Below are 25524 nucleotides of genomic sequence, written 5' to 3' on the forward strand. Positions count from 1 at the left end.
TCCACCACTGCATATGTTAAAAAAACTTTGATGCTGCAGGGAACCAAGTAAAATGGTTTTGACCAGCAGGGGGCGTTGTTCTACCAATAATACAGAGATGTCGCTTATTCTGCAGAACTTGAATAAAAGCCGTAGATCTTTATTTATTGGTTTAAAAAAAGTTTTATCCTATATACCATAGAACATTGAAGTTTTGTGTGATAAAACAAATACATACATCTTACCTCTATTTTATCTATTTGTTTTTCTAAGTGCGGCCAATAATAATAAAGGGACGCAGACAGAGGAGTGCATTTTAACTGCACTCAGTTTGTTTGTTTTTTCACATCTTTCATTTGTTCAGCCCCTTCTGTGTTAAGCAACAAACTGAACCGAACTTCCGCTGGAAGGAGCCAAACTGTGCGGTTCTGACGTCAGTCGGCGGCTCCGCGGCCGTGCGCAGATCAGCTGTGCCGCAAGAAGACGCATCGACGGCGGCGGCGCCGGAGAGTGCGACGCAACTCCGCCGGCAGCGGCAGGTCTTCGTGGACATGACCACGCGGCGCGCGCCATAAGGTAGAAACGCACCGAACTAGTGTCGTGTTTTCCCCCCCACCGTGGCGGACAGTTTTGAATGTGACATTGAACGGCTGCGGGGAGTCCACGCGCCGTGCGCGGTGGTCTCCCCGCAGCCTGTCAACAACGACAACAGATGCTGCAAAAAAATCTCGCGGATGTTATCAAATTGTGGATGTCGGATCTGTAATAGATTATTTTACCTTAATTTTGGAAATTCGGAATAAAAATAAAAAAAGTCATGAATTTATTTATGCGTAAAAATGCCTCTTTTTTAGGAAAACATCTGTTCTGCTTCCTTGTTTTTCTTCAAATAATTTGGCACGTCTTGCAGCTACTAAGATGTAATTTACTTTTTTCCCGTCAAATATTTCAAAATCTGTGTTTAGTGTTGTCAATCACTGTTAATAAAGTCAAGTATGTTTGGAGCCAGACCACTGTTTTAAAAGCTTCTCTGTTGAAACAATTGCCCGAGGCTTGTTGTGGAAACAGGCTTCAGCAGATCAGATAAAGTCCTAATGGATGACAGCAATGAAGCTCTGAATTTGTCATGTTTAAGTCATTCCTGGTGGTGCTGTCCAGGTCTGAAGTCCTGCTCCAGCCACAGCAGAGTTTAAATCCACATCCTTGCAAAGAAGTCGTTTCTGTTTGGGGTGTTTTGTAACCTTGGCTGACTAAGTTAAACTGCCATCTGTGTTGTGGTGTGCCCCCGGTGCAGAATCACAGAAGGCTGTTGTGTGCACACCATGGTATAAATCAGATAAAGCAGTGGAGAATGAGCTGGGTGGCCTGAGTCTGTGAGCATGCGCAACCTTCTCGCAGAGGGCAGGGCCGGATGGGTCAGTGGGGCTCCGAGCGCTGACCATCTGGCCCTTGGGGGGCTGGTTTCCTCAGTGGCTGCCTTTGTTCCTGACTAACAATTGGGACTTAATCTGGGAGGAGATAAGTGACACGAGTCCTGCGCCCGAACAGGTCTCTGTGTAGCCTTGAAGTCTCTCCCCTGCATTGCTCTGTGGATGTCAGGTTTGCTGCAGGCCTGATCTTCTGAGTATATTTTCATCTCTGTAAAGCAAACTTAGAGTTTGTCCTGGTGGATGGAGAAATAAACAGATCTTTTTTTTACTTAGGAAAATGTCTTATGTGGTTACATAACCAATTAGGCATTTTAAATTTGCACTCCGATCCTCTTTGGATCTATTTTCAAGTTGTTCCCAGTGGTCTTTTAATTATTAATGTGCAAATTTTAGCCAAATAAAAAAAACAAAAAAAAAGTAGTTTTCTAAGACATAGTTTCTGCAGAGCGGCAGGAGTTCATTAGAAATGTACAAATGTCGGTATGGAGCAACCGCGCCCCTCTTCTCGTCAACCGTCGTCTCGGTTTACACTAGCTTACAACCCTTGATACTCCCATTCTAACATTACTGTTGCCACAGAAATGGCGAGCTCGGACGAGGAAAACCAAGACTTGTCTGAGAGTGGATGCATCGAAAAGGATCTTTTTCAAACTGCGTTTTTTTCCGTCTGCTCTCGATTCACAGCGATTTGAATGAAGAAATACTCAGAAATGTAATTTTAAGCTTTATGTTCTTTATGTAAGTCCTCCATCATTAGAAAAAATACAACAAAACAAGTTAAAACACAATTTTCATTGGAGCGAATCTTTAATTGTGGATTATTTTCCATTAAAATTCAAAATATTGAAAATAAAACCCTGATTTTTTTTGTTAAAGCAGGCTTACAGGTTTGTCAGCTGATGACGATAATCTCCTGTCTCCACTTTGAGGTTTTTTTTTGGCCTAATGTCTCATTCCTTGTTGTTTTATTGTATTAAAAAACCTGCTGTGAAGCCAAGAGGCTTTCAGAAAATGCAATATTACATTTCTATCCCCCCAAAAAGCTGGTCCGTAGATAACTATGTCACATCTATTTGTGCAGGAGGCACTTGTCACCAGGGTAACAGATTGATTTATTTTTCCTCATTATTCTCTCACCACAATTTAAAACACATCAGGGCTTTGCTTTTGCTGCTATTGTGTCATTTTTGTTCTCAGGGTGCTGTGTCTGTTACTGAGTCATTTTCTGTCAAAACAAAAAAACAAAAAACATAGAGAGAAACAGATATCCTGATACGGCAAAGCAGATTGTGAGAGATGATTTGTATTTGGGCGAGCTGTCATAACAAACCAATTGATTACCAATCCATTCGGTGAAACAGGGTTCAGTTTATTATGGGTCTTCAAGCAACTCCAATACAAATCATTTCTAGATATTGATCTGCGAAGAAAACACCCACGCAGGTGATTCATGACATCTGGATCACAAAAAAACACACAACAGGGACCATTCAGCCGAGCAGACAGATGCTTCTGCCAATACTTTCGGAGCCACCTCCGTGGTTGTGGCCTTTTCTGAGGCCGCCTGCAGCTGACACAAAGGTCAAAACCCCAAGAAGAGAGATCAGGGCTTTTGTTTACGCACTTTTCCTATCGCAGTGTGACAGAACCGAGCAAACGGGTGGTCTTAAAAGAGGGCCATTCATTAAATTGCTGATGCAGGAAGCGGGCCGCCTTTTCTTAGGCTTTTGGCCTGCTTGTTGTTGTTGTTGTTTTTGTTGACACGACTCAGGCAGAAGAATAAAAAAAAGAAAATGTCCCAAATGTCACCATTTGTTTTAATATATTAATCTGTACATGAGCTGTCATAACACATTACATTGGTTATATCTCCAAAAATATTGCTTTTAACCTTAATAAAACTCTTGTTAATTGTATATTCTTGCTTTTAAAGAGTGATTGAGTTTTCAATTAGCTGGATATTAATTAGTTTCCAATAACTTAAGGATTCATTTCTTTTTATTTATTTTTTAGTTGTTCATTTTTCTCAGTAAACTCTTGTTTTAATTAATGAAGGATGCACCGACCAAAGAGCACTTTTGAAATTTGTTGTTCCAGAGACAACGACAAATGAAGTTTCTATCAATTTTAATGGCTCTATTAGGAATGTCACAATTCTCCTTGAAAGTGTTGAACACGTATGGTGCTAAATGTAAGAAGGATTTATCATTTACTTCTTTATTACACTACTTTAGGATAAGTATGAGCTAAATGAAACATTTTTCTTCTGTGTTACTTGCTATAAAAACGATTTTTCTGATTTTTTAGCTTTTTTATTTTGCAATCCACAAATCACATCTTGAAACATAAAAAAGGACATGAACCGAATCATGACGAAAGTATATCGCTGCATCCCTGCTACCTATCAAAACACAGCGATTAGATAAAATATAATAAAATGAACTTAATTATCTAGTTCAAGATGTCAATATTTTAATAATTTCATGTATTTTCTGTCCCAAAAAAAAGTCCAGTCCTTTAGTTTGGAATGAGATTTTTCTGCACTAAACAATGAAATCACTGCATACGGTAGTTTAAATTACAAGTTTTTAACAGAGTTATAATTCAGATCACACTAAAACCAAGACAAATATAACTATAAAGCAATAAATGCCACCTGACATATTAATAAAACTGAAGTTTTATCAGCTGGGTTTGACTTATTCGATTGATTTCTTTATAAGAAAGTTTGACCCATGTGTAAAAATTGTTTGCTTAGGGTCTATTTGTCCTTACTCTGAATTCTTCACCAGTGTGTTGATTTCGATAGACTTCACTGTTTTAACAGGAAATTAAATATTAACAAAACAGCATTTAGGTCAAGGTTTGCTTTTAACTGGAAATTGCAGTCTTTTAAATTAAACTTGACTCATAAAATGCCACATCTTTTTTGTAATTGCACTGATTAAAAAGACGTTTTTCTTTTTTTTTTTTTTTAATCTTCTATGAGAGACTGGACTTGTGTGTGTGCAAAAAGTGACATAATTAACTCATTATTTTTGTACGTGGGTGGGGGAAAAAACTAAATAGTTTGAAGTTGGTCTGAATAACCAATTCTCCGAGAGAAAAGAGCGTCTCAGCTCTGATGTGCAGAGTGAATGGTTTCCACGTGGACGCTTGTAAATGATTTTGATATCGTAGTTAAACGTGCCAAGAACACTCTGTTCTCTAGAAACGCCTGGGCAGAAATGAATTAGAGGCTCGCTGACTGTAAATCTGTCAGAGTTACTTTGCAGCCGTTGTCTGAATAGTTTACTTTATGTGTACCTGCAATCGTTCGCATATGAAGTGAATACCCTTCCTGTGTTGTGTGACATCATTCCCGTGGAAAAACAAAGAGCCATCTTCAGTCTCTGGTGATCTTCTGAAACCTGTGTTCAGACGTGTAAAAGAGAAGGAGGCGAAAGTAGAGATAAAGTCTGCAGAGGAGTCGAGGTGCCGAAAGCATCAAGGAGACCAGGAGAGCGGGTCAAGTCCCACTCTGATCCTCTTTTGATCTATTTTCAAAGTGGTCTTTTCATTAGGATTATGCTCGATTCAGCACCAAAAAAATCAAAATCAACAAACTGTTGTTGTTTCTAGGACACGGTTTCTGCAGAGTTCACTGTTCATTGAACTGCCTGACTGTTGTCCCAGAGTAAGCCTGCCCTCATTTCCCATCATCAATTTGTTTGCACACTCTCCAGCTAGCTTACAAGCCCAACCAAACATTAGCGGTGCTATAAAAATGGTGAGCAATATAACAGCCGCACAGTTTTGATCCAGATTTCCAGCTCAGATGAGGAAAACCATGATGTGCATGAATCTATTTGTCTGCAGGGGGATCCATCGGAATGGAGCTGAGCTGGGGGTTAGTGGCCCCGCCGGCGGTAGCACCTACGTCACTGCGACAAGCTTCTTTCTACGGTATCATTTTCATCTGCCCCTGATTCACAACAATTTGAATGAAGAAATACTCAGAAAAGGGACTATACGCCTAATCTTCTTCAAATGTGTCCATCATGTAAAAAATGCCATCAGAACATCTTAAAAATACCAAAAAACACAATTTTCATTGGAGTGAGCCTTTGAAGGAGTTGGGGGAGTGTTGAGGAGATGAAGCAGGCAGCTGGGTGTATAGAAGACAAACTGGATTAATGGAAACAGAAAAGCTTTAGCGTTATTTAGGCAGCGGTCCAGATATGCTGCTAGGATCAGCAAATGGACCTTGAAGTGCACTGAGGGGGGCAGCATGGACTTAAATGTGAACCAAACTGTAAGTACTGTATGATGTTTTATGACACGCGGGACAATTGGATCATTAAAACCAATCTGACAAAGGCCTTTGCCCTTCCCCCATGTGAAAGAAGATGTCAAAGGTCTGTGACCTCTTCCATTTACGTGCATTGATCCCTTTGGTGGGGGAGGGCCTTCCTCCTCAAAGCCCTCCATTTTCAGCTGTTACTGTATGTCTCAATTTTAGAAGCAGGAAGTGGGGGGGGGGTCCCATTTTGATTTAATTTAAACAATTTGTCAAAACATTTATTAAATGTGATCAACAAACTTCAAATTAAAAGTCTTTCACAGTTGGAAGCTTTATCCTTAGAAGACATTAATGCAATTATTCAACGCTTTTTATTTTGTTCTGACCCATTTAATACTTTTTGACGATTATTGTGTGTTGGTTAAAAAAATCCTCACACCTCTGTGTTTGTGGTCCTCCTCAGAGTTGGTTCTTTAGTAGGAAAAAGTTTGTTTCTTTAAACCTCAGAAACTGGAATGTGACGAATACATACAGCCGCAAAAGGTTAGGAAGGAGTACAGCCAAAAGCCTGAACATCCTGCTCTTTGTTGCAGGGGAGGTTTGAAACGTTTGTGTCTGTGTGTGTGTGTGTGTTTGTGTGTGTGCACTTATGCATGAGTGGAACACGACCCCGGTAGATGACACTTCCTGGTGTTCTGTTATCTGTGATTCTGACGTGCAGGGCAGGTTCTTATCTGTCACCACTGGATCACTCGGTTCGCCAAACTTAAGGCCATCCATCTCTGTAACAATGAAAGGTATTTCTTTTTATCCGCTTGCATTAGGTGCATTAAAGGACTTAATGCAAAAGTAAAGTAATTGTGGGAGGGGGGAACTGATGCAGAGAACTTCCCATCTTAACTGAGGCACATTCACCTAAACACAAGTGTAGATTGCATTAATTTTGTATTGATACTCTGACTGAGTTGGTCCCATAACACCTCTATATTACTCACATACTGAGATTGCCTTTCATTATAGACGGACTATGAAGAAAATGGTCTTTTTGGTGTTTTTAACATGTTCTTGTGGCATTTTTCTGATGATGGAGGACATATTTAAAGAAAATTAAACTGAAATTTGCATTCCTGAGTATTTTCCTTATTTAAATCGTTGGAAATCTGGGGCAGACGAGAAATATCGATTGAAAAAGATCATATTTACGAAGTCATAAATACTCGTGGTTGGGCCACAAGCTCCCTGCTCCAATCTATCAGCAACAAGAAAGGGGAAGGGGGCGGGGTTACTCCGTGCCAGAAGTCATTTTATTTATGTAGCCCAATATTACAACACAATAAATACTGTGATGTTCAAACTGCAGTTTCACCTTTGGTTAATAATGGCACCTTTGAATGTTTTTCTCTCATATCTGAGCCAGATCAGAGAAAATTCTCTTTCTTGTGAAGCTTTTGCTGCAACACAAACTTTTTCAAACAGCATTTTTTCATCTGCTCCTGATTTCTCATGATTTGTATGAAAAAATACTCAGAAATGCCCTTTTAAGCTCAATTTTCTTTGTATATGTCGTCCATCATCAGAAAGGTTCCACAAAAACATCTTAAAAAAAAAACACAATTTTCATCATAGTGGGTCTTTAACAAACTCCCAACCTTCATTTGGTTCAGTTTGTGGTCACTTACGGCTCTTTAAGGCAGTCTTTTTCAACCAGTGTGCCATGGGAAATTGCCCTCATTAACTGATCTAAAAACATTTTCCATCTCCAGGATATCAGCTCTGTGTTCATCCAAACAGGCCCTGATAAAACACTGAGTAGTTAGGAATATGAAAGATCGTAAAATACTTTTTTCTTTGTGTTTATTTGATCAAATTAAAGACATTTTGTTAAGAATGACGGTACCGCGATTTAGCCGCAGCGTCAGCTGTTTTCTGAAAAGTCCCGCCCCTTTAACTGCTTCCACCGATCATTCTTGGAGGCTTAAACACAAGTCATCAGTCTGACCAATCAGAAGTGGTTAAAGTCTTTACTTCCTTGTTCCGATTTAGCTCATACTGTAAAGTCTCTCAGTTCCAACAAAAATACCAGCTAAAGCTCGTCTTTAGCGGTGTAGCTTTCCACAGAATCCGGTGTGAGACCGTGGAACAAGCGAACAAAACAATGAAGCTCAGAGATGCTGTCTGTTTGCATTCGGTGGCTGTTTGCACTACAACTCCCATGATGCACTGGGTTAAAGTGACAGCGTCTCAGCGCACAATGAGTCTGCCTTTGATGTCTTGAAACCACAACGAACACACATCATACAGTTTTTAAATCTTCTAATTTAACTTTTATTACATCTTTTAGAAAAAATAGCTGCAGCTTCCAGCTTTTTCTGCCACAATTATCACAAAAATGCACGTGAGATTGCAGAGGGACTGTAGATAAATACAGACTATCAGTTTCTCCTTTTTTTTTTTTTTTTTTTGGATGCTGGTGTGCCATGGGATTTTTGTCAAGGTTAAAGTGTGCCATGGCTCAAAAAAGGCTGAAAAACACTGCTTTAGGGAGAGAACCTGGACTTAGACGACTGAATCGAACCAAAATGTAGAGAAGTCATCAGGAGGTTACAGATTGTAAAGCTTCGCTTTATCAGTATTTATGATTAGAGCACTTATGTCATGAAGACAGCAACATTTTCATTTATTTATTTATTTACAAATCAATTAATGAATATCAATCCATTTATTTATCAGTAATAAAATAGTGGGACGGGGAGTAAAATCAATTAAACAGTCAATTGATATAACTTGTCTACTGACTAGCACTATTTACAAGTCCATTTTCTTCCCATGTGGCTGTTTTCCTCGTGATTTGGTTCGTTTTGACAAATACCTCCACCCAACAAGTAGCTGTTATGGATCTCTTTAAAGAGTGCAGTGTGAAACCAAACCAAACCACATAAAAGTGCGAAAACCTTTTGCATTCCTGGTCTAACTGACTCCGCCAGACTTTCTTGATCTAAAAGTCCTTCAGTCCTTCATACTTGTAGTCGTATAACCTGAAGTGCTACTACGGCGTCCTTGCAAGCCTTCCCTGGGTTTTTAGAAAAAAAAAAGGTTTTAATTGAATCTTATAGGCGAAGAATGTCTGCCTCCAGAAACAATGCTGGTTTCACAAGGGAGGAGGCTGATAGCTGTAGGCTCTGCCTCCAATTTTGGTGTTTGAAACTCTTCGAATCACAGGAAAGCCTGCAGGCTTAGAGCAAAGTGCTCTCGTGGGATAATGTGTAACTGAGATCTTGCAGGTGTGACTTTGGTCAATAAAAGCTTTATGCAAAAAGAGAAGGCTAGAGTTGGAAATGAATTAATGTGTATTAATTTGATTACAACTCAAGAAACTGTGTTTTTCCTCTCACTGCAGACATTTGGATGAACAGAACCCCAAATTCCTGACCATCAGGGACAGCCTGATAATCTGGACTTGCGGTTGATCAGTCTTTTTTAATAACAAATGTTTGCTTTTTTCTGCATTATTCAGAGACATCAAGTTCCTAATTCTGGCAGTAAAAAAAAAAGAGGTGGTCCTGGAAAAGTGTTATGTAAGTTTACTGACAGATCCCGCTAAAGCAAAACTGATGTTTCTCGTAACAGCACTGAATGCCAAAATCATGTCGTCGTGGCTTTAAGGTTTGCGCCGCACTCCCGTCGGCGGATAAAAGTTGAAGTAACTCCCTGACAACAATGACTGGAATTTATCTGGCTGTGCACCTAAATCTTCGGTCGTGAAGCAGTCAAAGTCAAAGGTCAGCGTGTAGAGCAAGGCCATACACGTGTTTGTGGAGGAGCCCCAGCCTGTCAAGTTGAAGGAAGGAAGAACTTCTTAAATCCCTTTAAACTGAAATGACTTCACAGCTGCACCCTGGCATGAAGTGTGGACTCGTGTCTGCTGGGTTCCTCCTCTTCTGATCAACTTTTGCAGTTTTTGTAGCCTCTATTTCACCGGTACGAGTGCATGAAGAGCAAAGTGTGCGTGCAGCCCCACAGAGAGCACTTAATGGTAATATATCCTCATTTTTGCTGTTGAGACCTGGAAAGCATCCAGCCGAGAATCCCCTCTTGCACAGCTCTGCAATGGAACAGTGCGTTCTCACAGGGTGTACCTCTGTGTTCCCCTCGCTGCTCACAGATGCCAACTCTAGCGGAGCCGTACCCACGGCCAGAATTTTCTTTTAAAAGAGTACAGTGTGTGCTGTCGCAGCCTGGATTGCACTGTAATCGTGTGCTCTTGGGGAAAGTCAGTGACTGTTAAGTCAAGTTTCATTGATGTGGCTCTCATTTCTTCAGTTTTGACTCGCTGATGATCACCTCCTTCAAGGTTCATTACCCTGTTGCCAGTTTTTTCCTCCAGAAGGGCTAAAATGTCATTTAAAACTTTCAGAAATGGTTTGTTTTTGATGGCATACCAATGGGGAGGATAAATATCATCACTAAATAAACGTCTTAAGAAAAACTGAACAAATTCAGTATTCTTGAATAAGCCTGGCCTTATGGGATTGTGCATAGTTGTAACATTCTAAAACAATTATTAACCCTTGTGCTATCTTAGATGACCCCACCCTTGCATTGACGTGTTCTCACTACCATGACAAAGGTGGATAAAGGTGGAAAGATTTCATGTAATCCATGGACACCAGTGAAGATCACAAATCATTGAAGAAAAAAGGTTCAGCGCACTGTCTAGTGGGTCTAGATGACCCAACTCCCAATGTTAAAGTGCCTAGGATAGCACAACGGTTAAAACTACTGTAACACAATATTTCTTTGAGTGACAAGTTTGCGATACTGGTGAGTTGTTGTTTTTTTTTCAATATCAAAGCTGTTGTACATTTTCCAAAGCGAATTCTTGGGATTCGCTTTGGAAAAACCAATCGACTACTTCTCAGACTGCCCCCAAGTGGCAAACACCAGCTATAAAAAAAAGCAGAATGGAACATATGGAGAGTCATTTATTGCCAAATGTTTAGGCCTTGTCTTTCAGAGTTTGGTCTGTAATGTTCATCAAATCTACTTTTAACTGTAAAAGACTTTAAAAAAGGAATCCAGGAAATCACATTGTGTGATTTTTAAATAATTTATTTGAAAATTGGTGTAGAATATAAGCAATCATTTCCTACAAACGAACAAGAATTCTGTCCTCACAGACTTCTGTAAAAAGCTCTTCTATCCGCCACTGGTTACCTGTATTATTGTCACCTTTTTGAACTGGGTATCCATATAAGACACCTGTCCTCACCCTTAAACTGCAACCTCTCTACCATCACCAAAGAGCTGTGTAAGGACAGCAGAGACAAGACTGTAGACCTGACTAAGACGGTGATGAACCAAGCAGCTTGATGAGAAGAGATCAACTGTTGAAGCACCTAGAAAATTTAAGAAATACTAGATCCCTGATCACTCCATGCAAGATCTCACCTGGTCTTAAGAAGGATGAGGAAACAGTCCAGAAGTACACAGAGAAATTGGTCATAGACCCGAAGAGAGCTGGGTCCACAGTAACAGCGGTTACTATAGTAACACGCAAAGTTGTCATGAATTCAAATCCTGCAGAGCTCCAAAGTTCCCACTGCTTAAGTCAGCAGATGTCTAGACCCGTCTAAACTTCTCCAGAGATCATCTGATCCAAAAGAGGATTGGGAGAACGTTGTGTGATCAGTGGAGACCAAAATTGAACTTTTTGGTATAAACATCACTCACCCCTGAATGTTGTGGTGCATCTCAAGAACATCACACCCATTGTGAAGCATTGGGGTAGAAACATAGTGGTTTGGATGGGGCTTCTTCTCTGCAAAGGGGACAGAAGGACACATCCATATTAAGGAAAAGATGAATAAATGGAAAGATTTTGGGAAAAAAGTTTCTTCCATCAGTGAGAGCATGAAGGATGTAACGTGGCTGGTTCTTCTATCATGACATTGACCAAACACATCGTCTGGGCAACAAAAGAGGGGCTACATAAGAAGCATTTCAAGGTTTTGGAATGGTCCAGCCAGTCTTTGGACCCCAACCCAATAGAGAATCTGTGGAGTGAATTAAACGTCTATGTTTCCCAGTAACAGCCCCAAAACGTCCCTGCTCTTGAGAAGATCTTCATGGAGGAATGGACCAAAATAGCAACTACAGTGCAAATCCTGCTGAAGGCATATAGGAAACATTTGACCTCTGACATTAATAACCAGGGTTACATTACAAGGTATTGAGGTGAACGTTTTTCAAAGATGAGGTGTATCCGTGAACTTGAACATTACAGGCTCGTCTTTAAGTGGGGCGACTTCCAGAATCTGTAACTGATAAACACTTTGTTTTGCCCCATTGTTTGCAGAAGATGCATCACCAGGGCATTCAAGAAATTAATCAGGCTAAAAACCATTCACATTTCTTCCTGTGAGATGGTGGTCAATTCATGTTACATCTGCAAGTCAATGTAACATGCATGTTCATTGACTCTGCGAAGAAGCCTGTGAGTTTGGGAAAACATTTCTGAAGTATTCAGAGGGAAGTTCTGAGCTCCACACAACTTAGGACTTAAACTGCAGCTCTGTTATCAAAAGTGAGCCAGGTACAACCTGTGCTTTTCCAGCATTAGTCATAATTTATGCCTTACATACTTGGAAACATGTTTTTGTGGGTAACTCTGCAACCATGTGATGCAGGTCTGTGTATTTAGTATTGATATAAAACAGTCAAAACAACAGCTGGAAACCCTCCTCCTTACAGTGTAATGTCCCACATCACCCCGGCTGAGTCCCTGCCCTCACACACTCCCACTCATACACCCATCTGAATTCAACACAAGGTCAGTGTTTGTTAATGCTGCCAGGATTGTGGGGGAGAGAACTGGCTGCAGAGGAAGGCTGTCGCATCTTGTCCAAGGCTACGGTGACCAAGACCCAGCCCTGTGCTGTGAGGACTCAATGTTCTTCTGTGGCAAGGGAGGTCATTCTCCTGCTCTTGCAGCCTCCATTACTCTCTTGGTGTGCACCTTCACAGCACAACTACACGACCACAGCTGCAAACGGCGAGCAAAAAGTGATTTGGGTTCTTTTTTTTTTTTTTTAATGTCAGTAACTTTTTCGAAAAATGAGGTTTGAACAGATGGAAGCCTAGAAGCACAACAAAGATCTGACGCTGGAGACTGGAATGCAGGCAGAAGCAGAGCAAAGAAGGCGTTGTATTTAACAGAACTCATAGATAAAAGCAGTTGAAGAACAGTTTTATATAAATGCGCCAGGCTCCCTGACTACAGTACCCATGATGCACCAACCAACCATCATGAGTTCTGGCTTTGTAGTTACCAAAGTTAAACATTTGGACAAAGCACAGAAAATCAATTGAATATCAACCAGAATTCATACTTAAGGCGGATTATCTTTTAAATGTGTGGTTGTGGTGCAGTGGCAGGGCGATAGACCTCTGATCAGAAGATTGCAGGTTCGATTCCTGCCTTTCCCGCCCATGAGTCCAAGTGAACCCCACCTTGCCCCTGGTGGAAGGTTGGCGACAGTGTTCAGCAGCGGAGCCGCCGTCCGTGTGTGAATGGGTTTGTGACTGTAAAGCGCTTCGGGCCTTCGAGGAAGGTAGAAAGCACATTACAAGTATACGCCATTTATACTGCATTTAATTGCCCCTTAAAAGACAGCAAGGGTCTCTACTACTACATTTGCTGCATTGAGATGATCCTATGTGCTTTGGGGTGACCTTTATTTTGAAAGGAAGTCTTGATAACCTCTGTCAAAAGTTTGAACTATTTCATATTGTGAAAAAAAGGCTATTTTCTATTTATGTCTATGTTTTATTTATGCCCAAAAAACAATAGTTCATTCATGTTTATCATAATATGAACAATAACATAACTTCAAATATTTTTTAGTTTTCTAAAGAGTGACATAGAGTGTGGCTCCGGGTTGTTGACCATGAGAAATTGACCCCAATGGCTCTTTAAGTGTTGACGGCTACATTCTCCTGCTCTCGGACGGTTAACACCAAATACATTTTTGTTACGGCAGTCAAAGTTTGATTCAGATGGAATCCAATGAATTTAAAGACCTCAGAAAAGGTGTTTGGCTCCGTTTAACTGGCATTGATCGGAACATGATGCCGAGGAGTGATTTCAATGGTTTTTGAAATTACACCGCCTGTAAAGGTTTGATGTAGGCTCCATCATATCTTTTTCATTTCCTTTTTCTGTATCATTACTGCTAGAAAATACAAATATGCCAAAAGGTTATATTCCTCATCCATGCTGCTTTCTGTTGATAAATGAATGCATAACGATTTTTAGTGTGTGAAGGGTATTACTGTGGAGCCTGCCCGTCAGTGAACTATCCCGTCTCTGGGACGGATTCGTCGAGGATGAAGCTTTGAATAGGTTTTCTGTCACGTTCCTGTGGGGTCAAGTCCCCAACAAAGGACGACTCTGCTTCCATTGTCCCTTTAAGACAAAAAGATTCCCACTGATGCCGTGACTGTTGCTGCTGTAAGAAGGACTGATGGGATTTAAGCGTGGGTCCCGTCACCGAGGGCAACCTGGTGTTTAAAAACCTGGAGGGTGGTGGGGTAACGGAGGGGGGTGCGGCAGAGGAGCAAGGGGAGGTAACGGGGGGCTGGGTGCTGCTGACGCAGCAGAGCCGCCCGGGGTCAGGAAGACGGGGCATGATGGATACGGCCGATCACCCAGTGAGGAAGTTTAGAGGGAAAGAGGAGGAGGCTCCTGCGTTGGGACATTAAGAAGCCTCTTTGTCACGCTGTCACTCAAATGAATTCAAGGTGGCGGAGCCTTTTTCAGAGAGGAACAGAAAGGAGAGGTTTCATTGTTTGAAGTGGATCTCTCTCTGGACGCTGATGAAGACAACAGGCCTCTTTCTCAGGTCCTCAGCGGGAGCACTCAGCACTCCTGTTTGGCAAAAAGAAAAACATCTTTAAGCCTAAATCAATTAGATCTTGATGGTCTGAACAATTATTATTATTTACATTTTTATATGGTTTCTCAAATTTGTGTTCAATTTTATGAGCAAACCTCTTTTTATTAGGTCAAAAATACATATATTATAGGGGGAAAAAAATCATTATTTAACTAAAAAAAAGAACAAATACCCTTTTCATGAAATAGCCTGATATGCTTTTGTGATAAAAACACTTTATTTTTTCCTTTTTTTAATCAGTTTCATGTAAGAAAAGACTTAAGCAAAAACCATAAAGTTGTCATTGTTTCCCTTTAATTCTGTTGACAACCATTTCACAAACACATTTAAGGTCTTCTGCTCCCCATTCCTCTAAATTTAACATCTGAAGCAATAAAATATAATATTGTAATAAAATATTTCAGAATTATTGTGCAAGGATGAGCAAACAAAAGCAGGAGGAACTCTGCCTTTACCTCAATTTTTCAGTTAATCAAAGAGTCAAAACAAACTTATGTTGGAATCATTAGCAAAAATGTCTTCCCCTGTAATGTGCCTGAGGTTAATTCTGTTATTTATTTTACTGTAGTAAAACATGAAAGAGGAAATCTGTGCAATTCTTGACAGCTTTTAACTTTTTAACCCAAACTAATCTTTGCCTCGGCTGTATTTTTAATTTTCCAACTCAAATTCAGTTTCAGACGTAGGTCCTTTGGCTGCTTTAGCATCCTCAGCTCCTCCAACTCTAACCTGTCGCAGTTTCGTCATCTGATAGGAGCATGTTTTGATAGCGTTGACCCCTTCCTGCACGATCCCGGCCTCTCCTTTTACACCCCATAACAGATAGGGCTGTCTCAACAGCAATTTATGACCGGGACAAGGCCTGGTCAACCATCATCAAAGATCTACTCCCAGAGGAGCCCTTGGTTGTGGATTTCTTATTAAAGTTGGACTGTAAGTCATGTTGACTAAATGGCTGGTTATTGTTCACTGTCTGGAGTTTTTCTGTATAGGATCAGGGTCTTATGGTCTAACTTGGGTGAACTGGCGTTCAACCCAAAAGAGTTGTAAAATGCAGATTAGGTTCACCGACAGGCCTTCCGTTTTATAACACATCCATGAACGCCATTGTAAACTGTCACTTGTTCTTCACTTTTATTCAGGGTTTTTTCAGAGATATGGTTGGCTTGGAATGTCTTTTTTGTTTTCTATTTTGGGATAAAAAGTAGGAAATATTTTGGGAGTTTGGTATAGTTTCTGAGTGGTTTGTGGTATCTTGTAGGAAAAAAAAGGCACACATCTTTGCCAGGCTTTTATTTTGAAACGTCTTAATTTTCAAGCTAGTAAAAGACATAAAATAACTGAATTTTGAATCAAAATCTTTAGCATTTTTTCCCTTTGTGTGTTTCTGGTATTCAAGGGAATGCTCTGTTTTGTATAGTTTTATGGAAAATAAAATTTTATTGATATATTACTTTTCTTTCAATTATATAGATAAAAATTAATTCTTTTATTGTGAAAGTCTCAATGATTTATCATAGAAAAAAATTTAAAAGTCTTGTCCGATTTCCAGATCAACTCATTTTAATGTTGTTTTTTTGTTTAATGTATGCAGTAAGACTTTTAAAGGAATCAGCCACAAATTCTAATTGGCCATTTCAAGTATGGAAACACGTAACAGATCAATATCAAACCATCTATGCCAGTCCTCAAGCAAATTCTATTGAATTCTATGCATTTATGATCCTTTTTGATTGCAGGTTTACCTTACAATTACCGGTACGAAGCCCATTGAGACGAGTGTTGTAGTGAGTTTGAATTAAATATTAGGATTTAAGTGGAGTATTTAGCAGCCATTTCCACACAGTTGCATCTTTATTCTACAAATATTTTTATTATTAATTAATCAGGTTAAACAAAGTTTAGACATACAAATATTGATCTCCAAAACAATTATTCACAGTGTGACAAAATATATATTAATTTAGGCGACAGAGTAAATACTCTCCTCACTGCTGTTGAGACTGTCTAAAGTCCAAAATTGTTAAACCAAGTCCTCAAAAAAAAAATACATTCAATTAAAGCAACGAGTGGCGATATCCGCCTTTGCCACCCGCCCGTCTATCACTTCCTTTTTACCCGCCCTGACTGACACCCTGGTCAGATTTTTAAGTAATTCATGGGAAAATTATTTTTTCAAAATGGCAGCCTTTCTGTTGGTTTTATCTCCATATCCATTTTCTTTTTTGGTCACCTACGGATGAGGTCTATGTAATTTTCAGAAGAATTAAAAAAGACTAAAAAAAGTTATTTTTTGATTTGCATCTTTTTTGTTAACCACGTTCACATTTCTCACCTGTTCATATCGTATGCTATGTCGTCTCATTCAGCTTGAGCCAACGATTCATGTATTCAATTTTGTAAATACACCGATAGAATATATGCCAGCAATAGGGGAATACCACTTTTTGCAAGCTCGCCACGCTAGCGCCGTTCAAAATCTTTGACGTCGAATGCCAACATTTTCCCTTCAAACATGAGCATCCCTTAATGATGCTCAAGGAATCAGGAGGTAATAGATCAAAATCTCTATGAGGACTTTGAATTTTCAGCTGGTGGCAAAGGTGATTTTTATTTTATTTTATTCAAGATGGCAGCCTCTTACCGTGGTCAAAGTCAGCTAAACTTTGGTTGCGGTCGTAGTCTTCGCCTGATGGCGAGTTTGTAAAATGTAGTCAGTTTTCGATTTTTTTTTTAACTTTTAAAAGTGAAAATCGTTAGGTTTCACACTTTGCCAGAAGCCGTAGATCTTGTGGCCATCCCATAATAATATCGAAGCTTCCTTTGGATGTCTCTGACACGCATGTTTTGTTTTCGTTAGTTGATTTTTTTAAATATATTTTTTTTGAGCCCCATAAGAGATTTTTCTTTTGACTGTTTCACCCGCTGTGATGTCATCAAACTCACTATGCTCAAAATTCATTGCGCGTGCAATTTATTTTGTATACGGAGGGGGCAAATCTTTCACTCAAAGAAAGAAGAATTGCAAAAAAAGTCTGCTCCTTGTCGTTGAAGAATGCTGTGGGACATAAATATTTAGGTAAATTCCTTGTGGTGCCGTACATTTAGTGACATTAATGTTGTTAATCTGCTATCGGCAGATGAAGGGTTTTTGTTAATGAACTGTTTGGTAGAATTTCCCCATGACGGGATGTTTGTCTGCGGCTCCGATTCAGTTTAAGGTTAAATACTTTGCCCTTAAACTCATCCCGTGCGTGTCAGTGCGAGGCAAGGTCAGCGCTCCAATCAGCCCAGCGCCAACACAAAGCCTCCTCGGATGAATCAGCTCTATGGTTCTGCTGCTCCCCGCTGCCCTTTCACCCCCCAACCCCTGATTCTGAAATAAGTTTTATAACTGGACAGTAAACCACCAGTGGTTTAATGATGATGACTTCTTCATCTGCCCAAATGCTCCTTTTGTCCACCCCTCCTCAGGCCAAAATAGGGCCCTGCCCCCGTCCCCTCTGGTCACATCGGGCTTTAACCTTGTTTCACCCCACTTTATAGCGTCCCGGATAATCCCCCCCGGAGTGGCCGTGCACCCACGTGCACACGGCACTCACACAAACCCTATTATCTCCGCTCCGGCTCCTTTTCCACGTCTTTCTCCCCGTCGCTGCCGACTGCAGCAATGGCATTCAGCTGGAATGTTTGCCTTTGTTTGTTTGGCTCTCTGCAAAGCCATGAATGACCTCAGCTCATCTGCTATCCTCACCAGCAGCGATTTGCACTTCAGGGCTCAGCAGGTAGTCTGGAGGATCAGGAGGAGCAGGCTTTGGGGGAAACTTGTGGGGCTTTAATAAGGAAATAAGAGCTGCTACCCGGACAGTAAACGGAAGTGCGAGGACTCACACCCTCGGCGTCAGATCATCCCCGCCGAAAAGGAACCCCTGTTACGGGAATTTTCACATGCTGGATGTATTGTTTTTTGACAGCTTTGAGCTTCTTCCTCCTGTCTCACCTGTCCGCCTATTGTTTTTTTCTTACTTTTACTTGCGTCATACTGTCAAGCCTCTGCAGAAGTTCAGCTGCTCCAAGCAACCGTCATGTGTTTGGCAGCTGCTGAGTCAGCTAAGGCAAAGCCCCGGAGCTCCTCTGTGAATGCAGAAGAGGGAAAAAAAACTCCTCCCCCCCTACCCCCCTTCCCCAATTTAAGATCTCCCAGAAGACACTGCAGGTCACATGGCTTCCTCAGGTGGCACTGGCAGAGACACTTCCCCTTTGTCCCCTTTAGAGCTCAATTGAAGTGAAGGATGAGCTCAGGGGCGGGCAAGTTTTCAATCCACAATCCAGTCTTTTGAGGCAGAAAAAAAAGGGGGTTTACTGATTATCTCAATTTAAAACAGGCTATTTAGGCCAAAGTCAGGGGTTTGGAGATGAATCATTCACAGCTCCCCCCCACCACCACCAGTTGAACTTGTAGCGTTCGGTTAGATTGCTTTAAAAAAAAATCACTTTTGAGACAGAAAAGTGTGTTGGGATCTGCTGTTTTTTTGACAGATAAACCCCCTCGAACTCAGGCAAGAGCCCCAGTATTTAGAAAAACGCGAGATATGGAGAAAAATGAGTCTGTGAAAGCTGTGGAGAGACTAATAAAGGCCCTGATTGGTTCCTGTGTGGCTTTACAGCGGTCCTCACACCGAGCGTGCCACTGTATAACCATTGGAGAGGAGGTGAGAAGAGCTGTGCACAACGTGATTAAAACAACTGTAGACTGTGCTTGTGGTAATGAACTGAAATGTCCGTCACAAAGTTCACAATTAAAACATGATTTTTTTTTTAACCCTATATGACTACAGGAAATCAGTTATAGGAGCGTTTCTGAAACATTTAGTTTTTCATGGAACGTTATGTGGAGAACTTGTGTGCAGCTTTCTGGTAGACGTTGTCTGCAGTCACACATCAGTTACGCATGGTGTTCAGTCATCCAGTGGATGGGGAACAATAATACGGCATCAGGCAGGGGCGCCGGACCGCAGCAGGCCATTCACTGCGATTCCGAATTCTTGACGGCACACACAGACTGGACAATCAGCTCGCTGGTGACGTCTTACCGTGAGGGACTAACTGCAGAGCTGCAGCGAGAATTGCCATGCCGCGACGAGGGATTATCCTTGGATCAACTCATCGCCCTTCCCATCAAACTTGATAACTTGCTAAGGACCGGGCGGCCACGCAACCTAGTCTCAGCGAACACCATGCTCGTCTCAACTCAATGCCCCTAAGGCTCCACTGCCGTCCTGCTTGGCTGATAGGGTATACGTCCCTCTGTCCCATTGGAAACTGGTGTTCCACCTTGTGAAATGACCAGGTATGGTCATTACACACCTTAATTTCATTTGCAATCACTCATAGTATCCATAAGCACTGTACTGAGCCTTACTCAGAGCGAAGTATTGTTTGTGCCTCTCTGCCTTCCTTACCGAGCGTTATAACTGGACCTGATCTTCTGTCTCCTGACCCTGTTTTGTCTTTGACTCTATTTGCCTGCCGCCTGCCTCGACTCTTGTCTGGATCCTGACTATTCTCGTCGTTTCTCTGAAGCTCTCATGTTCATTATTGATCCCTGCCTGCCAGACCCTGATTTAGCTTAGTGGACTCTTAGCTAAGCTAATAAACCGGCCGCAATTGGATCCAGCCTTCTGCCTGTTTTGTGACAGACGTGAGTTGACTCAGAATTACTGTTTACCTGACAAATTCTTTCCAGCATTTCCTAGCTTTAATTAGTTTTACAGGTAAACAAACTCGGAGTCGTTCAAAAAGGGTAGACGCGACACTGTTAATCTGCATGGTCATAACAGCAAAGTGTTAAAGCATTATAGTAAAATAATGGAATAACCTTAGCAAAATGTAGTCAATTAAAGTGTAAAACAAGTATACTTAGTTTATTTGTAAAACTAAGACAGTATACTTGTAGTTTACTTTTTATACTATGTAACTATTTATATAAAACTATAAATTGTTATGGAAAGCATTGATTTCCTTTGCGGAAGAATAACTCAGACCAACAATAAGACTTTTTTTGTTAAGTATAAGAATGAGTTTAGCAAGTATACTATAGAACATGTCCTTGTAATTTAGAAACTATACTAATTGAATACTTCTGCAGAACATATGGACAGAATATAAAAAGTAAACCTTAAGTACACTGCCTCACTTTTACTATAGACTAATCATACTCGTCGTACACTTAAGTAGATTAAGTAGGGATTAATACAAATCCTTTCCAAGCTCCAAGATTTAAAAAAAACTGTGTTTTTATTTTTTTTGTTATTTTAAGTTATTTTTTTAAGTATTTTTTTAGAAATTAAGGTGTAGTTCTTTTATTGTGTTTTTATGGCTCAATGAGCTCTTAATTGTGTGTAAACCGTCCTCTGCAACACATGTTCAAGTGGCTTATTCCAATGAAAAGTTTATCTAACGCATGTAAATTAAAGTTTTAGGTCTCTGCATTCAAAACTTGCGCATTCCCATTTTGCTACGCAAGTTTTTACGACTTTGCACAGCCATTGTTTGTTAAACCAGGTCAAACTTGTGCCAACTGTTTGAAAATCGAACATGAAGGAGAAACTAATAATTGTGGTTTGTGTCCGGTTGTGTCCAAGTCTTCATATGTCGGAATAGAGCTGTGAAAGAAAAAGCCTGGAACAAGTTTTGCACCGCTTCTGCGTTTCGCACCAAACCTCTTCCAATGGAGGTGGGAAAAGAAGAAGAAGAAGCCCCTCCCTGCTAGTACAATGTGAACACTATGGACTAAATGCGTGTTCAAGAATGCACGTCCGTCTTTTTTGTACAAGCCCTGTTTGTTTGTTTTCTGATAATTTAGACAACAAATCCACAACAAACCTGAAACTGTCCAAAAGAAAAAATCAATTTCAAATAGTGAAAAAAATTCACAAAAATTAAGATCAAACTGTTTTTATGTTACATACATAAGAAAAAACATGTAGACAAAATAATAAAGTATAAATACCCCCTAAAAAGCAAAGACAAGGTCAAAACTATCTGGAAAATATCAAAATTTAGGGGAACCTCCACTTAACTGCATTAAATAAAAGGATTTTTTCCAAGGGTGTTTTACAGTAATGTGTCATTACTGGCGTGTTTTGTTTTAAGCCAAAAAAGTCAGCGGTTAAAACTTTTTTTTTTACTTTCACGTTAGATTTGAATGACGTTAAATTTATAATGGGTGGGGGTTGGTAAACTCATGGATGAATTTTCTTGTATATTTAGAGTTTTATGAAGAGACATCTGGGTTTTAGTAGGCTTCATTTCCATGCAGTGCTGCATCTTCATTTCCTCGATAAGGTACCATCACCAATCACTAATGACCTGTAATCGCCCACGTCTGCCAGCGCCTGTTGATTTGTGGAGCATTTTAGTTTATTTATTTATTTATTTTTTGGAGCAGATGAGCCTCTGGTATTTATAGCGGGAGTTAAAAAAGCCTGGTGTGGGGTCAATCCTGGGTAAGGCTTCCAAGACAAAATGCTCGAGCTGACCCGACATTCCTGTCCCCACTTTGCTGGAGATGGATTCTCCTTTACTAAATTGGCCCCCAATAAAATGTTTGGGTGTGGCAGCTTGAAATGTGTGTGAGAGCAAAAGTCCCCCCCCCACCTCCCCTTTCAAACCCCTCCTCTGGTTCGCCTCTAAAATGAAAACTTCCACGAGTCGGGGTGCCCGGCCCGCGGAGGATGTCCTGACGTGCTGGGGGTCACGCGTGGAAGGGCTCGGAGATGCGGGCCCTCGTCTTTGTTCCCCCCTCCTCAGCTCCACAGGCCCCCTAGAGCATCTGTCACCGCAGGGGGTCAGCGGGCCGAGATGAATGAGCCCCCAATGGATTCCCTCCCTCCTCGGCAAATGGCACAGGAGAGGGGAGTGCGTGAGGCTTCTAGGGGGAGGGGTCAGTGTGGATTGTGTTTGTTTGCATGTGAGGGAGGCAGAGACCCACGCAGGAGGGCTTCATGCTGGACTGAGGGGATAGAGTGGGATTCCCAGTCATTCCGGTGGAGGATCATGACCAAGCTGGCTGCAGGACAGCAATGAACCCCCTCCCCACATGCTTTGGATAAACTCCTTCCAGCCCGGATTTATCATGGAATAGATTGGAGACGCTGCGCTTTTTCTGGGGGGGGAATTATCGCTGTGGATTTGGCCTTTAAGGATTGGTCAGCTGGTCGAGGAGTCATGGGAGGTAAAAAGAGGAAGCCGGTCAAAGTGTCTGCTGCCGTGTGTCACATGTGGCTCTGATGCAGCATTAATGATATGGGCTTTTAGCACCTCATTTAGAGAACATGGAGAGATGTTTGTCTTTTTTTTTTTGGCCTTAATTCCTCATCCCCATCCCCCTTTCCCTGCTGCCTAATGGCCAGTGTCTTTTCTAATGTAAAGAGGGCGTTGAGCTATTTCTTGCATGTTAACTGTTGCCATTAGGCTTAAGCATTTTAGCATAACAATGAAGTGAAAATGACTAATATGTTTATTTATTCAATTTAGTGCTTTTTGTAAACCAAAACAAATAAGTAAACAATTCTTTGAGCAAAAATTAAAAATGTTAGAAATGGGGAAGAAATCTGATTTATTAAGCCTTTTTCAGGTCTTAAGTGAAGCATTTTAAAGCGAGTGGAGCAGAAATAGGAATGTTTTTAATGCATTTACTCCTGACAACAAAAAAATAAGAGCATACTATGGGTAAAAAAAAAGAAGCGTGTAGAAAACTATGATCCTTATTTATAATTTGATGAGTTGATGTTTTTATGCCGACATTCATTAGTTCTTCTCTACAATTTGTGTCATTTAGGAGGTATTTTAATTCAAAACTATAATGTGTTTAAATCAAATATTCTTGGTCTTCATCTTCCTTTTTTTAATAATTAAGTGACACCTTCTATTGCATCAACTATTGACAGCAATACTTTATGTGATGCAATCTACCTTTTTATTGTTTACATTTATTTTCCTTACAACAAAAAGATAAATAAAATAAGGATTGGATATGTGCTAAGGTGCTAGTATTCGCTTTCTGGTTTTCCAGGCGATTTTTGCCACAGTATATTTTTACTCTTACCTTATTGAATACAAATCCATATTTCTGTTTAATCAATACTTTGATTTGAGATCATTTTGTCTCCGAAATTAGAGCAGCAAATTAAAGCTTCCCTCCAATCTCATCAGAGGAAAATCAGGACTTCATTAGGCACCTCTGGCTTGCAGCGGCGTCCAGATTTATGGCCCCTGCATGTTCATCCTCGCAGCCATCTGTGTCTCCTTTGCAGTCCTTCACAACCAGATAAGCATCAAAATATTTTAAGACTCTGCTTTTTGGCGAATTGGGACGATGAGACGGGATGCTTTTGTGGAAAAAGCTTGACCTTTTTTGTTTTTTTTTCTCTGTGAGTCAGTCGCTCTGAAGGGAAAGCAGCTCCTGTGGGACACATTGATGTTTTTAACGCTTTACTTTGTCCGTTTGGCTAATCATTCACCAAACGAGCTCCAGTGTGGTCAGCAAATGCAAGTTGAACCGGCTTGTGTACACTGGCTATGCGGAGGACTTGGACCCCGGAGCGGCCACCTTCCTGCAGAAAAGCAGCTCGGTCAGAGGTGGCGACTGGCTCGATTGTGACTGTCAATGTTCGGAGGGGAACTTTGCTTCAGCTCTATCAGGAGTCTGAGTGATCAGACAATAGTTTGTCAAAGGGTCAAAGTAACTGTAAAATCTATCACAGGTTAGGGACGGTCCCGAGGGAGTTACGAACTGTGTTTCATGAAAATAGCCCCCAAGGATGAGGCGGGATCACATAACGCTTTTTTTTTTTTTAAAAGCTTCGTAGTTGTGTTGCAGGTTTTCTGCACTATGAACTATTGTTGAGTGAATTGATTGTATTATCAAAAGAGAAGTAAATTGACAAAAAAAACTCAATCCCTCTTTATTTATCCCTAATTTTATTTTGAAAAATATCTTCAGAAGAGATTTTGTGTAAAAAAAAAAAAAAAAAAAGCAAATGTATTGCAGCAACCTGTAACAGCAAAAATATTTTAATAAATGTTTTTAGACATTTTCTAAAGGACTTTTAGCTTATCACAGATCTTCCTGCTCTCCTCTGTAGGCCTTCCAGCAACTGATGCCTGTGCTGACAGTCTCTGCTGAGGAGTAGAGGTCCAGCATGTAGCAGAGGCAAACACGTCCCTTCACGCCTGGGAAAAGTCCGACATCGTAAGTTCGTAAGTTACACCGCTGTCACCCCCCCCCCCCCCCAAAAAAAAAAATCAGAGGATTGTCTTCACATTTTTTCCTTCCTGACTTCTTTGCTCAGTTTGACCCCGGGTCACATTCATGCAATCTGTTGATGCCACCCATGAGCTGCAGGATGGCCTTGGATGAGCATCTGACTAGCTGCTGCGTACTAGCACAAACATGACCTTCTTAAATGTCGTTTGAAAAAGAAAAAGTGGAAAATACGCTGGGTGGGCCACAAGCTTAACATATATCTGACGACGTCCTTCCTCGCCTGAGCTGGAATCTGGCTCAAAAGTCTGGACAACTCCAATACTGTGCGCCATTTTTGTTGCTCTGCTAACGTTAAATTGGTGGTGTGAGGGGCTGTAAGTGCGTGTAACCAGATGGGTGATGTAAGTGGAAGCAGGCTTTCTTTGCAGCTACTTTTTTTCCCCCCATTTTTGATAATCAGAATTAAATGTCCACTTTTAAAATAGCTCCAAATATGATCGGAGTGGGAGTTTAAGTCTTCAGATATGTGTCCCACCAGGTGAGATATGGCCTCTGACTGGACCCAGCACTGCAGCTGACCTTAGCAACCACCTGCTTCCCACCCCACAA

General features: G+C 40.8%; 1 protein-coding gene across 5 annotated transcripts in view; it reads left to right on the top strand.

Annotated features, from left to right (window-relative positions):
* Positions 1–418: 418 nt before the first annotated feature.
* Positions 419–25524, top strand: part of greb1l (growth regulation by estrogen in breast cancer 1 like) — a 55434-nt gene continuing 30328 nt past the window's right edge. The window contains exons 1-2 of one of the 5 annotated variants that reach the window (XM_011487018.3): positions 419–555; positions 24794–24900. The gene's annotated coding sequence lies outside the window, so the exon portion shown is untranslated. Of the gene's footprint in view, positions 556–22599; positions 22882–24793; positions 24909–25524 lie in introns of those variants that run through there. The other 4 variants (XM_020711181.2, XM_011487019.3, XM_011487017.3 and 1 more) reach the window with 4 other exon arrangements.

Source organism: Oryzias latipes, chromosome 17 (genome assembly GCF_002234675.1).
Source record: "Oryzias latipes chromosome 17, ASM223467v1".
Classification (NCBI taxonomy): domain Eukaryota; kingdom Metazoa; phylum Chordata; class Actinopteri; order Beloniformes; family Adrianichthyidae; genus Oryzias; species Oryzias latipes.